Source organism: Psammomys obesus, unplaced genomic scaffold (assembly GCF_907164565.1).
Source record: "Psammomys obesus unplaced genomic scaffold, mPsaObe1.curated_primary_1811, whole genome shotgun sequence".
NCBI lineage: Eukaryota > Metazoa > Chordata > Mammalia > Rodentia > Muridae > Psammomys > Psammomys obesus.
In genome coordinates this window covers 8,150,521-8,170,755 of record NW_026596039.1, presented here as the reverse complement: position 1 = coordinate 8,170,755, position 20,235 = coordinate 8,150,521, and positions in this window count along the sequence as shown.

The window sequence follows — 20,235 nt, the reverse complement described above, 5'->3', positions numbered from 1 at the left end:
CTTTGCAAGAATTTCAGCAACGTTGGGCAGAAGGAGGGAGCAGGGGATGAGGGAGAAGGAGAGGAAAGCCAGGGTGTCTGTGCAAGGAGACAGCGATAGAGATGTCCGCAGCAGTATCATCTGCTCAGCCCTGAACCTTCTCAAAACACCAGGGCCTCATCACGCTAGAGCAAGCTACTAATAAGCACAGTGACCTGGGGTGGCCAGTCCTGCCCTTCACAGCACTGTGCCAGGCCAGGTTTGATCTGAGTCAAGCTGTTTTACACAACGATCTCCTGGTATGAGTGGCACAGGCAGCGATCGGATGGTGTTCCCCAGCCTTGGCTACCAGCTCTGGGGACATATCCCACACCCGGCTCTTAACTTCCTGATTACTGTCTTGGCAGTCTACCCACTCTGAGCTGCAAATCAATAGCAGGAAACGTGCCTGGGGAAGCTGAGGCTTCAGTCAGCCCTTCTCAATCATGTGTCTATACACAACTGTGATGAGGGCATCAGAAGATGGACCAGGGGGAGATAGGGCCCTTGCTCTACTTGAGAATCCCATTGCTGATGGTGGAGTCATAACAGGGACCATGTAGTCTAGGGAGAAAGAAGAGGCACCTCCAGATCACATGACAAAACATTTGGGGATGGAAGCCCCCACCTTCTTCAGATTGGGGACTATAATGCCCTGTCTGAAGACTCCAGCTTGGCTACTTCTAGAAAGAAGCGGACCAGAGTAGGAAAGTCTAATGCCAGCTAGAAGCAGCTTTGAACTCACAGTCCCTGGAAAGAGGCCAGAACCTGAGGCTTTCAGGTACCCAGCACACCTCTGGCTTTGTTTCTCATAGTCTGAGCCAAATGCTCTGCCTCAGAAGATGAGGAATCAGTGGGTCTGTGTTCTAATTTAAATACCTGTATAACCAGTCCACCCTTCTCCTTCTGGTGACTCAGTTTCCCTCCAGTATTCTTGCCAACCTCTTCTGAGAAATAAAGGCCTCCAAACACTGCATGTTTCTGCCCCAACATATCAGATTATCAGTTCCACCAGGCAGGGCCTTCATGGCTCCTCTCTCCAGCAATCTTGCAGCCATCGACAATAAATCCCAATGGAATGACCAAGCAAATGAGTGAGTGCATAACAGAGTAAAGATTCAGAGCTCTTAACTTTGTGTGTCACCTGTCTTTAGGGACTTAGGGTCTCCATCTTGGTTTCTCATCTTCTTGGCATTTCTAAAGCTGCTTACATGATTCTTTCCATACCAAGGGCTGATCAGGGTAGGCAGAACCCAGGCCCAGTCTTTGAGGAGGTCACTTCCTCTCAAGCCTCACCCACCAGTGTTCCTGAGGTCTCCTCACTCAGCATTCAGGCACCATGAAGGAAAGATGCCTCCTAAACCCAACTTTTGTGCTGGTCCCCAGAAGGGACCTAGCCTAGTTGACTTTACACAGCCCCAGCTGACCAGCTCCCTTCACTTGAGTCCTCTGTGCTCTGTAACTCTACCTCCAGATTCTGCTCACACCTGCAAAAGTCGATCTCACGTGAAACAAAGAGTCATTTGAAAGTTATACCAAGAGGGGGTAGGAAAGAAAGCCAAAGGACACTTTTACTTGCAAAAGAGTAGGTGAACTGTCAGATAGTAACAGCTCCCTCCTACCCAAGCCTGACGATGGATGCTATGAAGTGGGAGAAAGAAGCAAAGTCAAGGGTGTAAGACAGGACACAAGGATGGATCCCTGCAACCTTGCCATTAGCTTAGACAACAGAAAGTAGCCTGAACCCTAGACAGGCAGCATGAGCAGAGTTCCACCCAGGTGTAGAGGAAGCCCAGGTGGGGGAGAAACAGCTAACAGTGCCACAGCGGACCTGTCAAAACATCTGCATCCCCACAACTCAACACATACACACCCCAGAAAGGCTAGAGAAGAAACATGAGGCAGCTCCCCTGAAGGTTGGAGGAAGAGGATGATGGTGGATCGTGGGTGATGGCTAGAAGATATCAGCTCCATACAGTGAGATGAACTTAACCACCCTCTTGCCCTCTATGCTCTCCATCCACCTTGAGGGACTGGCTGTCTTAGTTACTTCTCTGTTGTCATGCAGTCTCCACGACCAAGGCAACTTACGGAAGGAGGAATTGAGCGGTGGATTACGGTTCAGAGGGTGAGTCCATGACCATCATGGCACCCAGAGCAAGGCAGGAGTCAGGCAGGTATGGCAGCAGAGCAGGAGCTGGGTGTTCACATCCCATCCACAAGTTGGAGGCCGAGGAAAGGGGGGAGGGAGGGAGAGCGAGAGGAAGAGAGATAAAAAGAGACACTGGCATGGTTTTTTTGAAACCTCAAACCCACCCCAAGTGACACACCTCTTCCACCAAGGCCATGCCTGCAAATCCTTCCCAAACAGTTCCACCAACTGAGGATGAAACATGCAAACATATGAGCTTATGGGGGCTATTTTCACTCAAACCACCACAAGGACAGAGGCTGAGTCCTGGATATACCTGGTCCCTCCCAGTCTCTGTAACGGTAGAGACTACTGACTCCTCCAAGCAGTGATCATTCACAGGGAAATATAAGGAAACAGCTGAGGAGGGAAACCCTTGTTGGAAAATAGAAGACACTGCAACTGATCAAAATTAAACTGAAGAGCTAGACAGAACAAGAATTCAAAATAACTCTGTGGGCCAGCAAGCTAGCTCAGAGAAAAACCGATGCTTGCCGCCAAACCTGACGACCTGAGTTTGATCCCCAGAACACACGTAGTGGAAGGAAAGAACCAACTCCTGGCAGTTGTCTTCTGACCTTGGCACAGGCATGCTCTGACATGTACACACACAATAAATAAATGTGAGAATATACTAAAAATTCTAAAAAAAAAAAAAAAAGAGGGAAGATGGTGGGGTCTGAAGTGGGAACATACAGTTAGAACAGAACTTCTCCCAGTATGGAGAAGATGACAGTTGAAACAGAGTCAGAAGATGCCGGGAGCAGCAGAACAGACACAGCTAAGGAATGAGCAGGTGAATTCCATCTATGGAGTTATCAACTACCAGCCAGTGAGATGGCTCAGGGGTGAAGGCTACTGCCACCAAGCCTGGGGACGTGAGGTCAGTCCCCCAGGCCCATATGGTGACTCCCGGTTATTCTCACATGTCCACATGAGGGCCATGGTGTTCTCTCTCTCTCTCTCTCTCTCTCTCTCTCTCTCTCTCTCTCTTTCTCAATGCAATAGTGTGCAATAGTGTTATTTCAGTGTTTAGATGAGAAAACACCCTCTAAACCTTTAACTCTATCCTAAAGAAGCCTATATTTAAATACTGGCCCCAAGTACGGAATAGTATCAGATAGGTGAGACTGCAGAATATTTTCTTTGAGCATATTGTGCTTTTTAAAAATTAAGTAAGTAAGTAAGTAAGTAGTGTGTGTGTGTGTGTCTGTGTGTGTGTCTATGTGTGTGTGTGATGCTGGGGAAGGAACCCAGGACCTTGCATATCCTCTGCAAGTACTTTACCAATAAGCTATATTCCCAGCTTAAAATATTCTCTTTGAAAATTTCACAGCATACACAGGTAAGAAAATAAATAAAATAAGGAGTGTGCTGGAAAATAGGAGAGTAAACAAGAAAAGAATGAGAGTCAAAAACAGACGCGTGTGTCCACAACCAACTAAACTAAGATGCCTAAGCAATTCTAACGTGGTGGGACACGGTGGAGCTGTCACGAAGATGAGAAAGGGGTCCACACCTTCTTCAGGGCGAGAGAGACACTTAAGAACTTAATAATAGACATGCAGATAATTGGAGGTCTTCATAGGGCAATCGCCAGAAAAACCCTAAATAGAGTGAACTGCTTTTGCCGGTTCAGCGTGTGCGTGCGACGCTGTGCGGTAGTAACGCGCTGCTCTGCCTCAGCGGCTTGCAACAACAATGGTTTATTTCGCATTCAGATGTTGGCCGTAAGCCAGCGAAGGCAGATGTGTTTCTCTCATAACTTTTTGTTCCACCACTGGGCTGGAGACACAGGCCTATTCAACCCCATGGCAGAGGGAAAGGGCAAGGGGACCACAGGATGGGCATTAGAGCCACCCTGACATCAGGGAAAGATTTTTTTTTTAACTCATATCCTTCAACACCACGCCTGATTTCAGTGAGTCCCAAAAATACCCTCACAGGCTTGTACTGCAAACTTCATGGAAACGAGGGGGGATGTCTGACCCTTATCTGCGAAGAATGGGCCATCTCCAGAACCAAGAGCATCCCTGTCCTGACTCCCTTGCTTGGTGAACAGCAAGGTGGAGCATAAGCCAAATAAAGCCTTTTCTCCTCAATCTGCTTTTTGGTCATGGTGTTACATCACAGTAGTACATCACTAAGATGACCACCTTCCCTCACCTGCCTGGGAGTCCTTTCCTTCCCCAAGAGACACCTAGCAATTCAGCCTCTACCCCTTGGAAAGCATTAGCAGAAGATAGCCAGACCCCAGCAGAGCCAAATAAACCATGTGGATCAACCAACATCAGAAAGGCTCTGAAATCAACTGCCCCTGAAGGTATGGTCCAGAGTCCTGTGCACTGAAAGCAGAGGGGCCACCACTAACACCCAAAGCTCATCCAAGACCCGACTCTCTTAACACGATACATAAAATGTCCAAGACACAATCTTAAAACCACCTATATTACCCCAAATCAAGAAAAATCAGAATGCAAATGAGGAAAGGCAATCAACAACACCCACTGAGATGAATCAGCCGTTGGAATTATCTGCAGATCGTTTTTTAAAAAGCTATCCTAAAAATGTTTCAATGATGGACTACGAGTTCTCTTGAAACAAATAGAGAAAACAGTCTTAATAAAGACTGAGGTTGCATATATCTGCGCACATATGCACACACATACAATTTTAAATAGACTAGGATGGACAGCAGAGAACTTGAAACACAGTAACAGAATTTCTCAATACTTGGATGTATTCAGTCACAGAGTGTAGAGAAGAAAGGACAACATCAGTGGGTGTGAGGACAGATAAGCAGATTTTGGCCACCCAGTCTGAACAAGAGAAGGAAATGGGTTCAGGAAATAATGAACAGAACCCAACATTCATGTAGTCAGAACCGTGGGATGAGGGGAGGAAGAGAGTGACACTAGATGAATATTCAAAGAAATGGTGGCTGACCTCATCTGATGTAGTTAAAGACACAAGCCTGCATGTGTGTTCATAGTTGGGCACTATTCTTGAGGGACATATATTAAATGAAAGGCAAGTCATGTAACTTACCATATGACATCACTCATATAACTTTAAAGTGACTGGAGGTCTGAAGAGATGGTTCAGGGATAAAGAACTCTTGCAGAAGACCTGGGTCCAGTTCCCAGTACCCACATGGCTGTAACTGTCATGGTAACTGCCTGTCACTCCAATTCCAGGAGATCTGATGCCCCCTTCTGACCTCCACAGCAGCTACACGCATGTGGTGCACATAAACCCACACAGCCATGCGCGTACACACACACACACACACACACACACACACACAAATTTTTAAAATAAATATCTTCAAACAAGAGATCATCAGTATTTACCAGGTGTTAGAGATGAAGATGGAAGTGAAAAGACAGAAGCGGGTGTGACTTCAAGAGAGCAGCATGGATCCTTGTGTCTGAAGACCTGTTCAATGTCATCACTGTGGTGCTGGTGACCCAAACCCAACATGCACACACACACACATACATGAGTATGAGGAAGAATTTTTTTAAAAATATCTGAGTAGATAATGTGTTTGGTGTGTTGTATCGATATCTCAATTATGATATTACACTAGAGCCTTGCCAAATGTTCCCATTAGGAGAAACTCATTAAAGTGCACACAGGACCTTTCTGTGTTGTTTATTACAGTGCATGGAAATCTATAACTATGTCAATATACTTTTCAATGAAAATATAATCTATAGAGAAGTTGAAAAATAGGGATAGTATAGCACAGATGGAAAAATTGTCAATGCCGTTCACTTTTCCATTTTTCCATAGAAAACAATTTTCAATTGGGTACGTGGCTTCTGGGAATAAAGAGCACATTTCCTTCCAGGCATAGCCTGTGCCTAAGTCATAGTCAATGGAAATGAAAGTGGTGCTCAGCTTCCAGAAGGTGCTCTTAAAGAAATGAGGACTACCCTCCCTTCTTTCCTTTCTTTCCCCTTTCTTCTAAAGCATGAGCATGAGGGGAATACATAACCAACAAACTGTGGAAGGCCCCAAGCTCCCTGAGGACTCTGTGTGGGTTCACGATCTCTTGTCTGCCTTTACCTTATTACAAGGAAACAAATGTCTGCCATGTTGAAGGCACACCAAACCCAGGCTTCTTCAGGACGTTTAAAGAAATAACATCATCTTATTTGGGATGCTAGTATTTGGGTTCTGCGGCTGAAGAGAATCTTTGCGATGTGAGAGATAACACATGCAAAATTAAACTAGAGTTTCATCCCCAAACAAAGTAGGATTCTAGGCCAAAGAGCAAACTATGAAAAACAAAGGAGTTCAGAGCTGTAGAGAACAATTATGTCAGCCACTTTTACATCATTGACCAAATACTTAACAAATAACAACTCAGGGGATGATGAATTTATTCTGGATGGTGGTTTGGGAAGATCGCAGTCCACCGTAGTGAGGAAAGCATTCATCCCTGATGGCAGAAGCATGAGGTGAACGCTGTTCTCATCATGTCATGAAGCAAAAAATGGCCAACCCCAGAGGTCAAGGTATGACTTTCAAAGGTGTACCTCCTGTAACCTACTTCTCCCAGTCACCTCACCCCTGCAAGGTTCCACAACCTCCCAGGGCAGTGCTACTGCTTAGATGCATGTTTGTTTGTTTGTTTGTGACAGGGTTTCTCTGTGTAGCCCTGGCTGTCCTGGAACTCACTCTGTAGACCACGCTGGCCTACAACTTAGAGATCCACCTGTCTCTGCCTCCCAAGTGCTAAGATTAAATGTATGCACCACCAGCAGCAGCATTTGGATGCATGTTCTTAAAACACGAGCCTGTGTGGAACATTTCAGATTCATAGCTTAATAATGCAACAGTAATACATATTGCCACGAATATACGTGTGTGTGATAATGTAGCCTCAAAGACTACAAAGACGTCTTAGAGTGGTGGCACACACCCAGGACTGAGGAGGCAGAGGCAGCTGATCTCTGTGAGTTCACGGCCAACCTGATCTACACAGAGAGTTGTAGTCCACACACAAACTTCTTTTGTAGCACTGAAATTCACAAAGTATATTTGTTACCATTGTACCATTCATCTCTACATATGTGTATGTAGATATATTATTTTCCTTTTTTTGTTTGGAGGACTACATGGTGAGGCCTTGTCTCAAACAAACAAGCAAAAATATGATAAGGCAATAGCTTTTGGTAGTATGAAGAAAAGAGACAAGAAAAATATAATTTGAGAATTTAACACTCCTCTCTCAGAAACAGGTTAAGAAGATAAAACTGAAGGAAGACAGATTTGAGTAATACCGTTGATAATTTTTTACTGGAATGCAGTGTATTGCCCCTGCTGTGGGCAGTCAAGGTTACTTTTTAGCTCACCTGGATCATTCAAACAAATTTCCTCTGAAGTAGCTGACAAAGGATGATTATTTAACCATCCCTTAAAAACTGTAATAAAAATAGGATTCTATAACAAAAAGACAGGGTCTTATTAATACTAAAGTCATAGAAACCCAGAGCCCAAGCTACTTAATAACACTTGTATCAAAGAAGCAGGTATCAGGAAAATTACAAAATACTTAGAACTAAATGACAATAAAAATACCACATGTCAAAACCTTAGGGACACAGCAACCACAAAACTTAAGGAAAATGAATGAGTTTAGTTATAATTGTCCAAAAAAATGGAAAAATAGACTAATATTTTACTCAATATTTTGTAGAATAGTCCCAAAGAAAAGAATAATAAAATGAAACAATGTGGAAATCAATAAAATCAGGACTAAAAGGCTGGGAAGACAGCTCGTTTGGTAAAGTGCTTGATATGCAAGCATAAGGACCTGAGTCCAGTACTCAGAATCCACTTTAAAAAAAAAAAAAAAAGCCAAGCATGGTAGGAAACACCTATGATTTCTGCATGTGTGTGTGCACAGGCATGTTTCGCAGCATACACACACACAAATAAAAATGCACCAAATTAAAACATCACTTTTTGCAGTTACTAACAAGTTCATTGATCCAATCACTGTCATTACTGCCTACTAAAATCACTGATGGTCAACCAGTCATTGTCACCACGATCCTTAGAAAGTAAAAGTGTGACCCACTGATGAGATCGTCACAGTGAAAAGTGCTTGTCTGCATTTATTTCTCTCAACCTGTGTCAATCCGGACACTGGGTTTGAGCAAGCCTCCAGATCTTCCCACAAATTGGCAAGAAACTGAATTCACTCCCCCCTGAATTCAGTTAAAGTCTCTCAAAATCCTTGCATATAAATGTTAAGAAACTAAAAGGCAAGTTCCAGAATTAATATATAGAAAATATATGGAAGTTTTAACATCGACAAAAACCTAAGTTAGCTTTTAAAATAGAGGAGCAGCGTGTGATAATTTGCTTTATCAGATGCTGGGATGTACTTTGGAGCTCTGTAACTCTACATACTAACTCGAGAACATACGTACTGGGCTCAGCAGTTAAAAGCACTTGCTGCTCTTGCAGAGGACCTGGGTTTAATTCCCAGCGCCAACACAGCAGCTCACAACCATCTATGACTCCAGTTTCAGGATATCCAGTTCCCTCTTCTGGCCTCTGCAGACATCAGGCACCACATGGGGCACAAACACACCTTGCAGGAGAAAATATCATACACATAAAATAATGAAATACCTTTCAAAAGCACAGACATCAACCTAACACAACAGTGCTGAGAATACTTATATAGGTCTGTGTATACATAAGAGCTTGATATATAATAAAGATGACACCTGGATTAGTGGGACAGGGACTATACGCTTAGTTATGATTCACACACACACAAAGTGTTAAGGTTCTACCTCATACAAACGGGAGCTAATTTCAACCTGGGCATGGAATCCCAGCTCTCTAACAGAGGAAGCTAGCTACATGCTCAAGGCCAGCCTTGGCTTCGTAGTGAAACCTTGCATCAAGAACAAAAAATAAAATAAAATGAAAGGTGAATTTCACATAGATTAAAGGCTTTAAGTTGAAAGGTAAAATGAAAGACCTAACAGAATGAAAATGAATAAAGATCTCTATGATCTTGGAGAGGAAGGGATTTCATGAACATAACTCGAATAACAGAGGCTGTAAAACAAGGTGGTTGTGTGTCTGCACCAGAATTAAAGGTCTCTATTAATTGGGGGGAAAAAACGTTGTGCTGGATTTTTAAGGCAGATATAAGAAAGTACCATAATCCTGACTGACTTAAAACCATAGAAGTTAGCTAAATGTGGTGGCCTCAAACTCACAGAGAATCACTTGCCACTGTGTCCCCAAGGACTGGGACACAGATCAACACACAAGAGGCAGCGTGATTCCAGCCTTTGCCTCCATCCCCATGGCCTTCAGTTGGGGTAATTTTTTATGCACTGTATAAAAGTTGTCTGTGTATTATTCAATTGTTAATTCTGTTCTGGCAGATAGCTGAGAACTGTCCAGATTTTTTTGTATTATTATTCTTATGGCTCATCACCTGCCTCAGTATTTTGTAAACATATACCTTCCTTGCTCACTGATCCATTAAATAAAGATCTGATGGCCAAAAGCTAGGCAGGAGAAAAAAGGCAGGACATCCGGGCTCAGAGAGGGTCTCTCAGAGAAGAATCAGATATTCAGATTTGAATGACTTAGGAAGGAACAGTTACCTGGCCTGAGTGAGAGAGGCCACATAGCATGTCATGGATTAGAGTAGTTGGATTAATTAAGCTAGATGACCTAGCTGAAAGGAAGCCCAAGCCAAGGCCTAAGCTATAATAAATAATAATAAGTCTCTGTGTCTTTATTATCTGTTGGTGGGTCAGGAGAAAGTCCCACTATAGCCTTCTTTGAGGTATGTCTTCTTTCGGGTCCCTTCTCCAGCAATGATTAACCAATTATAGATCTTCAGGGACTGGAAAGGCCTTGTGAGTCTAGTCCCTTCCATCACAGGATGCTGACCGGCCTGTTCTTGTGTGAGTCTTGCGCAGATAATCACAGCTGTTGAGGGTTCCAGAGTGCAAGGGCCACCCCTTTCTCGGTCCTTATGCCTTCACTCCCATTCCCACCCACTCTGCAATGCTCCCTGGACCTGGGAGGGGATGGGACATCCCACTTAGGACTGATCGTTCAACACTCAGTTATTCTCAGCATTGAAAGTCTCTGCCTAAGTGCCACCTACTACAAAAGGAAGCTTCTCTGGCCCAAGATGACAGCTGCACTGTTCTGTGGGTGAAAAAAATATAAATATTTTGAAGGGTCTTTTTGTGGGTTAGTCGTTGTTGCTTTCAGAGAGAGGCTCTCACACAGCCAGGGTTGACCTTGAACACCTGATGCCCCCACCTCCACCTGCTAAGCACTGAGACCAGAGTGAGGGCCACCACTCTCACCTTAAGGTTCTTATCCTTAATCAGCACTGTTCTCTCATCTGCCGCTCCTGTCTTGATGCGTGTCTCCACTTGCTGGCTGAACAGGTTAAATATTTATAAAGCCGGGAACCGGGTAGGCCCTTGCTACTAAATGTGCTTCATTTGTGAATGCACACTCACCACCTCACCTGGCCTGCAAGCTCTGGAGAAGAAGTAACGCCCCACCACCCCACCACAGCCACAAACACCCAGTGCACAACAGCTAAATAAATAAGGACCTTCTGGAGGGAAAAAAAAAAAAAAAAAACTTATGGAGCAAGAGAGAGGCACGAAGAACCTGGGAAGTGCCTTCAACCCCTCCCCCTCCTGGGCTGGCAGAAGCCTGCCGCATTCTTCTCATCCGGTTGTAAAATGCCTGTGTTCATTATTTTAACAGTGATTCGTGATCAAACGATTTGGTGTTAATGTGGATCTAATGTATAAATCCATACGGGTCCCACAGTCATTTAGCATTAATTAAACGAGGTCATTATAAGACTGGGATTCCACTGGGTTTATTGCGCTTAGCAACTAATGACAAGAACCGATGGACCACTCTGCTTTTGCTCTCTGTCTCCGCACCGCCCCTTGTATCTCCGGAGGGCTGTGGTGGAACAGGCTCACAGCTTACCTCAGGATGGAGATCCGGACACAAGGAGAAGGCTAGCTGAGGTGCCAAGGGATGACAGTCAGGAGGGCAGTTTGATGGAGCCCAGCCTCATCCTATAGGAGGTGACGCTTTACAAGGAAGATATAAGGGCTGCAAGTGACTGCATCCCAGCTTGAGAGCCCCGAGAACAGAATTCTAGAGGCTGTAAACCACGGGTAAGATGGGGCTCCCCTCTGCTCTCTTCAGTTCATTAAGATGCCTGGACAGGACAATCTTTTTTTTTCCACCTAGAATTCACCTCTTCTGCACCTTTCAGACTTATTTCACACACAGGTTCTCCATCCCAGAACTAACCCCCTCTGTGGCTCACGCCCCATCACCCTGGAGCATCTCTTCTGTTTTTGTTTGTTTGTTTTATGAATCTCCCTGCATGTGCATTTGTCTGTTTGCTAGAGAGTTGTTTCCATCCCCTCTTCCCTGTGAGCCCCACCACCACCCTGCCCAGGCCGAGGGCTTCATCCATCTAATCCTTCACTTTAACCCCAGCCCCCGCACAGCACCTGGAGATGGTAGGGGCTCACAAACGATTTCCCCATCAACTGAATCACTAGTGATGGCCAAGACCCCTCCATGTCGACAGCTGTGCCCAGAAAGCGAGGGCCACATGCGGAAGAGGTAAAACGGGACTCGAACCCAGAGAAGACTGTAAAGAAGGATAATGGGCTGAGAGCTAAGGCACAGAGGAGGCCAAGCAGATGGAGAAGAAGAGGTGGTGGGTACAGCCTGGAGAAGACCCCTCGCTGGAGAGCTCAGAGCCTCGGCAGCTGCTGGATCGTCAGGCTTCCAGCCAAGACCATGTGGTGAAGCTATATTAATAATCACAATGCAAGATTCCCTTGCAGCAGGAACAAGTTCTTTCCAAGGCAATGCCGTGCACACCGCAACACTTCATTCTCCTGCCATCCCCTTGGCACAGGGAGGGGGAAATATCTTCTGCTGTTTAGACACAAAGAACTGATAGCACTAATTGTTCATTTGTATAGCGCTTCCCAGTTCCCAGAGCAAGATTTCTGCGAGGAAGAGCAAGAAGAGTCGGCCCGGGGAGGTCGTGCGGCTTGTCCCTGTCATTTCCCCTGCAGGTGGCCTAAGTGCCTCAAACTCAAAATTTTCCTCAGTCCGATGGCTTGTGTTCCAGATGGAGAAACTGAGGCAGAGAGCCTACACGGCTGGCGATGACATAGCACACACACATATATGTTCTCGTGGGTATTAATACATATGCTTACATGTACATGCATATACATTTACACAGGTACACACACATACCCACATATACTCACCCACGCCCACGCCTATTCTTACACATGTACTCAGAATGGCCTAAGCTATTTGTAAAATCAGACTAGAACTGATGAGGTCAGGGAGGGGACAACCCCCTTCCAGACTGAGCCCCAAGCCTTGAAGGACGGTCGGGGACTCCTAGCATCCAAATCTAACATTCAGAGCTGGAGACAAGGCCGAAGAAGAATCCGGACTCGGCACGTTTGTTTGGTCTGGCTGCCCTGTTCCAAGCTCTCTGAATCTTTTGCCATGATTTCCAACAGAAAAAGCATGGCACCACACATGAAACAGCCTCAGCGGACTCCTGGGGCTGGGCCAGGCAGGAATCAGGTGACTTACACAGCTTGGGTGTCTCAAGTGGCCTCTGCGGCCGCAACAGTAGCACTGAGGGGGACTAAAGCAAACTGGAGAGCATAGACTCTGCAGCAGGGGGGTTCGCTGCAGCCAGGAGCTACCAGCTGAGCATGCGCACCAGCTACCAGCTCTTACCATTGTTTGATGAAAGGCCAGACATGTGGATCCCTGTTGGAAATTCTAGAACTTTAAATGCTGGCATTTAAATGTAAAGCACTGTGTGGGCCAAACAAAATGTGTCTTGCAGTGAATGTCTTTGTTTTAACAGCTTTATCGAGGTATAATTGATATGCAAAAAAAAAAAAAAAAAAAAACTGCACATATTTAACGGTACAGTCGGATGAGCTTGGCCATATGCGAGCACCCGTGAGACCATACCAAAATCAGATCTATCACACACACACACACACACACTATAAGCAAAGAGATGCAGGAACACTCTGTGTGTGTGTGTGTGTGTGTGTGTGTGTGAGAGAGAGAGAGAGAGAGAGAGAGAGAGAGAGAGAGATAAGAACATTGAAATGACGGCCAGCCTCTTGCGAAGTTTACGGTGCCTACTGTTAGCATTCAGAACTGCTGGACAGCAACCTCGAACCCTTATTCGAAGCCTTGCATTCTCATTAAGTTGCAGCCCATCGTCTCCTCTCCCCCAACCCCCAGCGACTTGCTCCAAACCCTGATGCCACCAAGTGCACTCTCAGCTTTTTTTAGTCTGACTTTTTAAGATACCTCATGTAAAGCAGGCATGTGCAGGGCTAGCCTGGCATGTGTGAGGTCCAGGATCCCATCCCCAGTGTCACATGCATGTGCGTGCGCACACACACACATACACACACACACACACACACACACATTGCAAATGACAGGATCGTTTTCCTCATCTGACAGTAAGTTTCTACCCACAATGCAACAATTTCACATTTTTAATTAAGCAAATACATTTACTCTATTTGTTCCTCCATTATGAAGACCCCTTCCCCCCCCCCAAAAAAAAAAAAACTTAAGCTATGTCCCTGGGACCACAAACAGTGGATCCCATAAAGCACAGACTTCCTCCCAAATTCAAGAGTTCCCACCCAGCTCTTAAGCCGTCAGCCCTGGGAAGAGGTGACAGAGCAAAGTCCTATACCTAGGCCTCAGAAGGTCTGTGGACACAGCGCAGCTTTAAGGCCCTGAATCCACCTATCCCGTCCTGACCCGAGGAGTCGGGGTTGGTATCCCATTGGGATCAGAAAGGCCCCAGAAGAGGCTCCAGGCACCACTGGAAGAGCTCTCCCTGCTCCCAATGCCATCTTCAGGCCACTTAAAAGGCAGCATGATGGCACAAGCCAGCTGTCACTTAGGCACTTACGGGCAGAACTGCGGAAAAACCAAACCACTGTTATTACACTTAATAACCAGTTTCTACCTCATCAACTCATTGGCGTCTGACAGGCACTGTTAGGGTGCCAGCGCCTTTGGCCTAACAAGTCAGCCCTGGAGGGAGGGGGCACCAATGGTGCCAACACCAGCCTCCTTCCTCGCCTGCCCAGTGTAGAGGACACCCACCCCAGGGCAGCAGAGGCTGGCATGCCCTTTGCCCCATGTGCTCTGAAGCCAAATGGCAGCACCAAAGCGCCCAGGGTATAGCACTGGGGTAGGAGACATTGGCGTGGGGGTGGGGATGGGGGTTAAGCGGCTGAACAGAAGCAAGCAGCGGATCCTACAGCAGGACACCTGACAGGTGTGGTCCAGTGCTGGGACAGCTGTTTGGGTCCCAGCTCCACAGTGTGCCACCTTGTTGATGTGTGAGCCTGCACCAGCCCCACCCAAAAAAAGTACTGTGATGGGGGCTGAGTTGACAGAGCGCTTGCCTGGAATGCAGGAAGCCTTGGGTTCCGTCACCAACATGGCATAAACCAGGTGAGATTACGGCCATAATCCCAGCATACCTATAATCCTAGCCATTGGGAGCGGAAATCGGTAAGGCAGAGGCAGGAGGATCAAGAGTTCAAGTTCATCTTTGGTTACAAAGGAAGTTCGAGACCAGCCTGGACTACTCTGTCTAAAACAAGCGGCAAAAGTGCAGTTGATGAGAGCCTGGGAGCACAGGGAACTAAGAAACTTACAAACATTTCTCACTGGCCTCATACACGAGGTGGGGTCAGAGTTGTCATTAAAAACGTGATCATCTGAGCCTACCACTATTCTCATTGCTCTCTTTTTAGGGATGGGAAACTCAGAGAGGTTGAGCAACTTACCCAAGGTAACCCAACAAGCGTGTGGTAGAGGAAGGCCTGATGTAGCCAGTCATGCTAGCCATCTCTGGCCCCTCTGCCTCCGTCCTTCCCCTACAGGATCAGCCAGGGTCTCTGGTCCAGCTCCTGCATTGCTCTGCTCTGAACTAGCAAAAAGCCCCGGAGAGCAACGCAGCAACTGCAGTCTGGACCAGACGCTGTCAGTGTGCAGTGATCTATCTACCTGTCACTCTGGACGGTGGTCCAAAGCGCCATGCGTTCAAAGGAGCCAGGCCGAAAGCTTAGTTCCCACCGCCCAGAGCTCTGAATAACAAAGGACGAGCCCTTCCCCGACTGGGCACAGACACTTGCCCGCCTGCCGGCTACGGGTCCTGCCAGCCTTGGCAGGGCGAGCTGGGCGCGGTGCGGTGCCGCCATCTATCGGCCCCTCGCCGCACTGCTTTCCCGGGCGCCAGGCCCCGCCGCCGCCGCCGCCGCCCAGCGCGGGTCCCAGCAGGCGCCTTGTGTGGGTGCATGCCCGGGAGAGAGACAGCCAGCCACCGCAGAAAGCTGCCCAAGACCGCAAGTGCGCCCCAGCAGCCACAGAGCCCTTGCCTCTGGAGATGGTGTGACCCCAAAGTCCCAGGCTTCTGAGGCCCCCAGGGTGGGCAGTGCACGAAGCACAGGGCAGAAACAGGGAGGAGGGGATGCCCAAAAGGGCATCACAGCGACCTCAGGAAGGGGTTTCACAGGCCCAAGCTGGCCCTGCAAAGTGGGTGTGGACTCTGGTTTGTCTTTGCGAGGGCGTGCACTAGCGTGTGCCTGTGAGTTTGTGTGTGTGTGTGTGGTGTGTGTCGTATATGTGTATGGTGTATGTGTGTGTGTGTGTGTGCATGTGTGGTGTGTGAATGTGTGTATGGTATGTGGTGTGTGTTATGTGTGTGGATGTGGTATGTGTGTTGTGTTTGTGAGGGTGGGTGTGTGTTGTGTGCTGTGGATATGTGTGTACATGTGTGTGAGTGTGTGTATGTGTGTGGTCTGTGTGTACGTGTGTATATATATATATGTGTGTATGTATGTGTGTACATATGTAAGTGTGTGTACATGTCTGTGACTGTGTGCATACGTGTGTGCAGGTCAGAGGTCAGATGCAAAGACTTCCTCCATCTCACTCCACTGTTTTTTGAGACATGGTTTCTCACTGAATCTGGAGCTTGTGTGTTTGGCTAGACTGGCGAGCGGCCGAGTCCCAGGGATCCTCCTGTGTCCATCTCCTCAGTGCTGAGCTATGGCCGCCCCTGCAGCTGGTTTTATGTGGGCGCTGGAGCTCTGAACTCAGGTCCTCACGAGGCTTGCACGGCAGATACTTCACTGACTGAGCCATCTCCCAACCTCTTTTTCCTTTTTTTTTTTTAAGCTTAATTGAAATCCCCTACTTTTCCACATTGCCCATCTGGTAATATAATTTCTGTTTGTAAATCTGTCTGAAGGTAAATTTGCTTTTAAGTGGAGACATAATCATCTTAGAATACAAAGGGATGCTTTCTTGCCCAGATGAGGAAAACTGGCTCAGGGACATATCCAGAGTGGCAGCAAGTAGCTGGTGGCCAAAGGCAACTAGAACTTTCCCATCAAGAGGAGCCTCTCCTGTGAGAAGAGCAGGGCGGTCCCTGGCTCTACAGCTGGAGTTTTAAACTCACAGCACCTGGTTTCTGCCTGTCTCTCCCACATGAGCGTCACAGGAAGTTTACAGTCTTGTTTGCTAAGGTAGTCTCGCTGTCTCTGGTAGCACAGAATACGCTTGTCTGGGACACCTGGCGATTGAGTGAGTGGGCTGAATTGGAGAGGGCTCCCTGGAGACTGTGGGGTGTGCAGCCAAGGGCCCAGCACTCAGGGAGGCAGAGGCAAGTGGATCTCTGTGAGTTCAAGACCAGCCTGGTCTACAAAAAAATAGAAATAAAAAAGCAGTGGAACAAGCTGGGGATGTGCTTAGTTCAACTGCAAGTGTGGCATAAACCAGGCACGGTGGCACACACCTGTGACCCAGAGCATGGGAGGCAGAGGAAGAGAGATCAGAAGTTTGAGGTCATGCTTGGCTACATAGTACGCTCAAGGCCAGCCTGGGCTACGTAAAACCCTGAAAAAATAAAGGGGGAGGGAGGAGAAGAAAAGGAAAAGAAAGGAAAGAGAAATGACCGTTGTGATGAGAAGCCAGATAGCGTCAGTGATCAAGGGATGGTCCAGGGCTGATACAGGACAGATGTGTGTAAAGGGGATGAGCTCAACAAGATGGCATGCACCACCCTCCTCTAGATCCAGGTTTCTGAGCTATGCCCAACCCCTTGTTCTAGTTCCTTGTCTCATCCTGAGAATGGGACAGAAGCTAGGGAGAGCCCCTCTCTAAAACCAGAAGGGACTCACTGGGGTCAGCAGGCCTGGGTGGGTAAGGAGGCCATCCTGTTCCTTGTTCCTGTCTGTGGGAGACCTTGATACCAATCATAACAGCTCAGACTCCCAGGTTTCTAGTCTAGAGACACACAGAAAGAAAACCCTAGGAATGGGGAAGTCAAAGGAAGGTGGTGAGAGACCCAAATGGATACAAGGTCTTGTTTTCAGAGTCCTCTGGAACATTCTATTACTGTAGAAACACAAAAGTACATTAAGCTAGTAGTTCTCAGCCTTCCTAATGCTGCGACCCTTTAGTGCAGCCCTTCATGTTGTGGCGACCTCCCAACCACAAAATTATTTCTGTTGCTACTTTATAACTGTAATTTTGCATAGAGGGTTGCCAAAGGGGTCGCGACCCACAGTCTGAGAATGGTTGCATTAAGCCGTAATGGCCACACTGAACAACGGAATCCACCTACTGTGTTTAAGTACAGACACCAATGCCTAAAAGAAAAATGTTTTCCAACAGAGGGAACAGTTTAAATAATCCCTGAAAGAAAATCATTAATGATTTGTCTGGAAAATTCTCTCAAAATGTTCCTGGAAGAAGCTTTTTTGTTGCCTAGAATATCACCTAATGCTATCTGGACAAGGAGGCCAGCAGCCCTGTGCTCAGGCAGAAAGGAAACACACCCATATTGTGGACCTGCTGTATGCCAAGCGCTGTACTGGGTCCTCAGACACACTGTGACACGGGCAGGACCACCTGTGGATCACAGGCACGGACAGCTGCGGAAAACTTCCACCAACAAACAGCTGATCCGTGACAGCTCATCTCGGCCCTTGCCTCTGCTTATGTCGGCCTTGTTTGTCGCAGGGACCTCCTCAGGTCTGACATGGCTTGGAAAGTGGGGTGCACACGCTAGCCTGGGATCCTGCTCTCTCTTCTCTCCAGCACCTGGTGCTCGCTCAGGACCAGAAGGGAGCCTTGCTTTGGACTCTGAACTTGGGACTTGTTGCTAGGCTCCGGAAAGCCCACCAGCACCAAACCCTAAAGAGTGGGCGCGCTGGGAAGGGCGGGGCCGGGAAACCTAAGACGGAATCTTTGTCTCTGGTTTCCGAAGGAGAAACAGGAATTCAAACCGGAAGATCACAAAGAGAAAAAGATACAAGGCAAGCCCAGAGAATTCAGAGGGGTGAAACGGAGAGGCTTGGAGAAAAACAAAGAAGGGGTGGGATGGGGGATGAAGGGTGGGAGGAAACCGGAGAGACAAAGGGATGGGGACTGAAGGACAGGTTACAGTCCAGGGCGGGGAGAAAGGAGCCCCGGAGGGAGGGAGGACCGCGGAACCAGGGAAAAGGCAGAAGGCTCCATGTCTCCAGACAGCCCCCAGCCCCTCCACCCTCACTGCAGCGCTGGCTGAGGAAGGAGGAAGGGAGGCAGAAAAGGAGGCAGGGGCAGCAGTAACCTTGGAGACAGAGCCGGGGAGATGGGTGAGGGGAGACGGAGAGGATGAGGGCGGCAGCCCAGCAACAAGTCCCTCTACCAGGAGGGGTGCGTGACAGACAGACCCAAGAGAGCGGTTTAGATGAGCGGGGGGAGGGGAGAGAGACAAAAGATTCCAGGAAAACCTAAAGAAGCCCAGGAGTCAGAATAGAGAGAGGTTTTTACTGAGAATCAATTTAAGGAAGAAAGAGCAGGCGCTTTTCGAGGATGAAGCGAGAACACGGGAGGAGCCAGCTCAGGTGGCGCGCTGCCGAAGTGAGGAGGGGAAGGGGGTCGGCACTGGGCGGAAGAGCCCAGCAGAGAAAGGGTCAGAGTGGGATGGCTGGCAAGCTGACTCCTGATCCTTGCCTGAGACCCCTTGAAATGCATTCCTGCAGCCACCAGCCCCAGCCGGGGACACTGAGCCCCAGACCTTCAGCAGCCTGCCTGAGGAAATTTTACATTCGTTGGTGCCCCCAGGGTGAGGATGTGTGGGCGCCTTGGGGGAAAGGGTGTGGGAACAATTAGACATGTAACTTCCGACATTTATGGACTGATAGGGAAAGTAAGGTGTATACACAAACAGCGACAAAGTGACAGTGATACAAGGGACAGCCACTCGAGGCCAGTGAGGGAAACCAGTCTTCCCCTGGGGACCAAGTTTGACCTAGGCTCTGGAAACTGAGGTCTGGAGGCGTTTGGGGGAGGTAGCCCAGCAGCAGAGAGGAGAGGGACCGGCTGCCTGAGACCAGGATATGCTCTGTGACCATGGGCAGGTCCCTGATCTTTCCCGCACCGCCCTCCCTTCATCTCTCAGAACCGTTGAAGGATCCTGGGTACCTGGGTGGCTGGCCCCTTAAGGAGCGCTCAGTAAATGGCTATACTTATAAGGAATAAAGCCAGTCAGAGCTACATGGGGAGACCCTGTCTCACGTAAAATAAGCAGAAAATACTGACCTACAGGAACAGGAAGTAGTTAGAAATGAGCTGGAAACTGGGGTAAACCTTCAGAGAGGCCTGGACAACAGCAGACGCTGGGGGCTAGCAGGCTGGGCTGCAGACCCATATGGGCTCAGAACTACAGCCGAGAGAAGCCTTCCCCCAAAGCGCTTGGCGGAGGCCTGTCTAGCATCTGGTCAAAAGCTTCAGGGCTTATCTTTTCCAATAAAATATTCGAAAGGGTGCTGTTCTAAAACTGTACCCACAGTTTGTTTATTTATTACTTATTGTTTATTAGCATA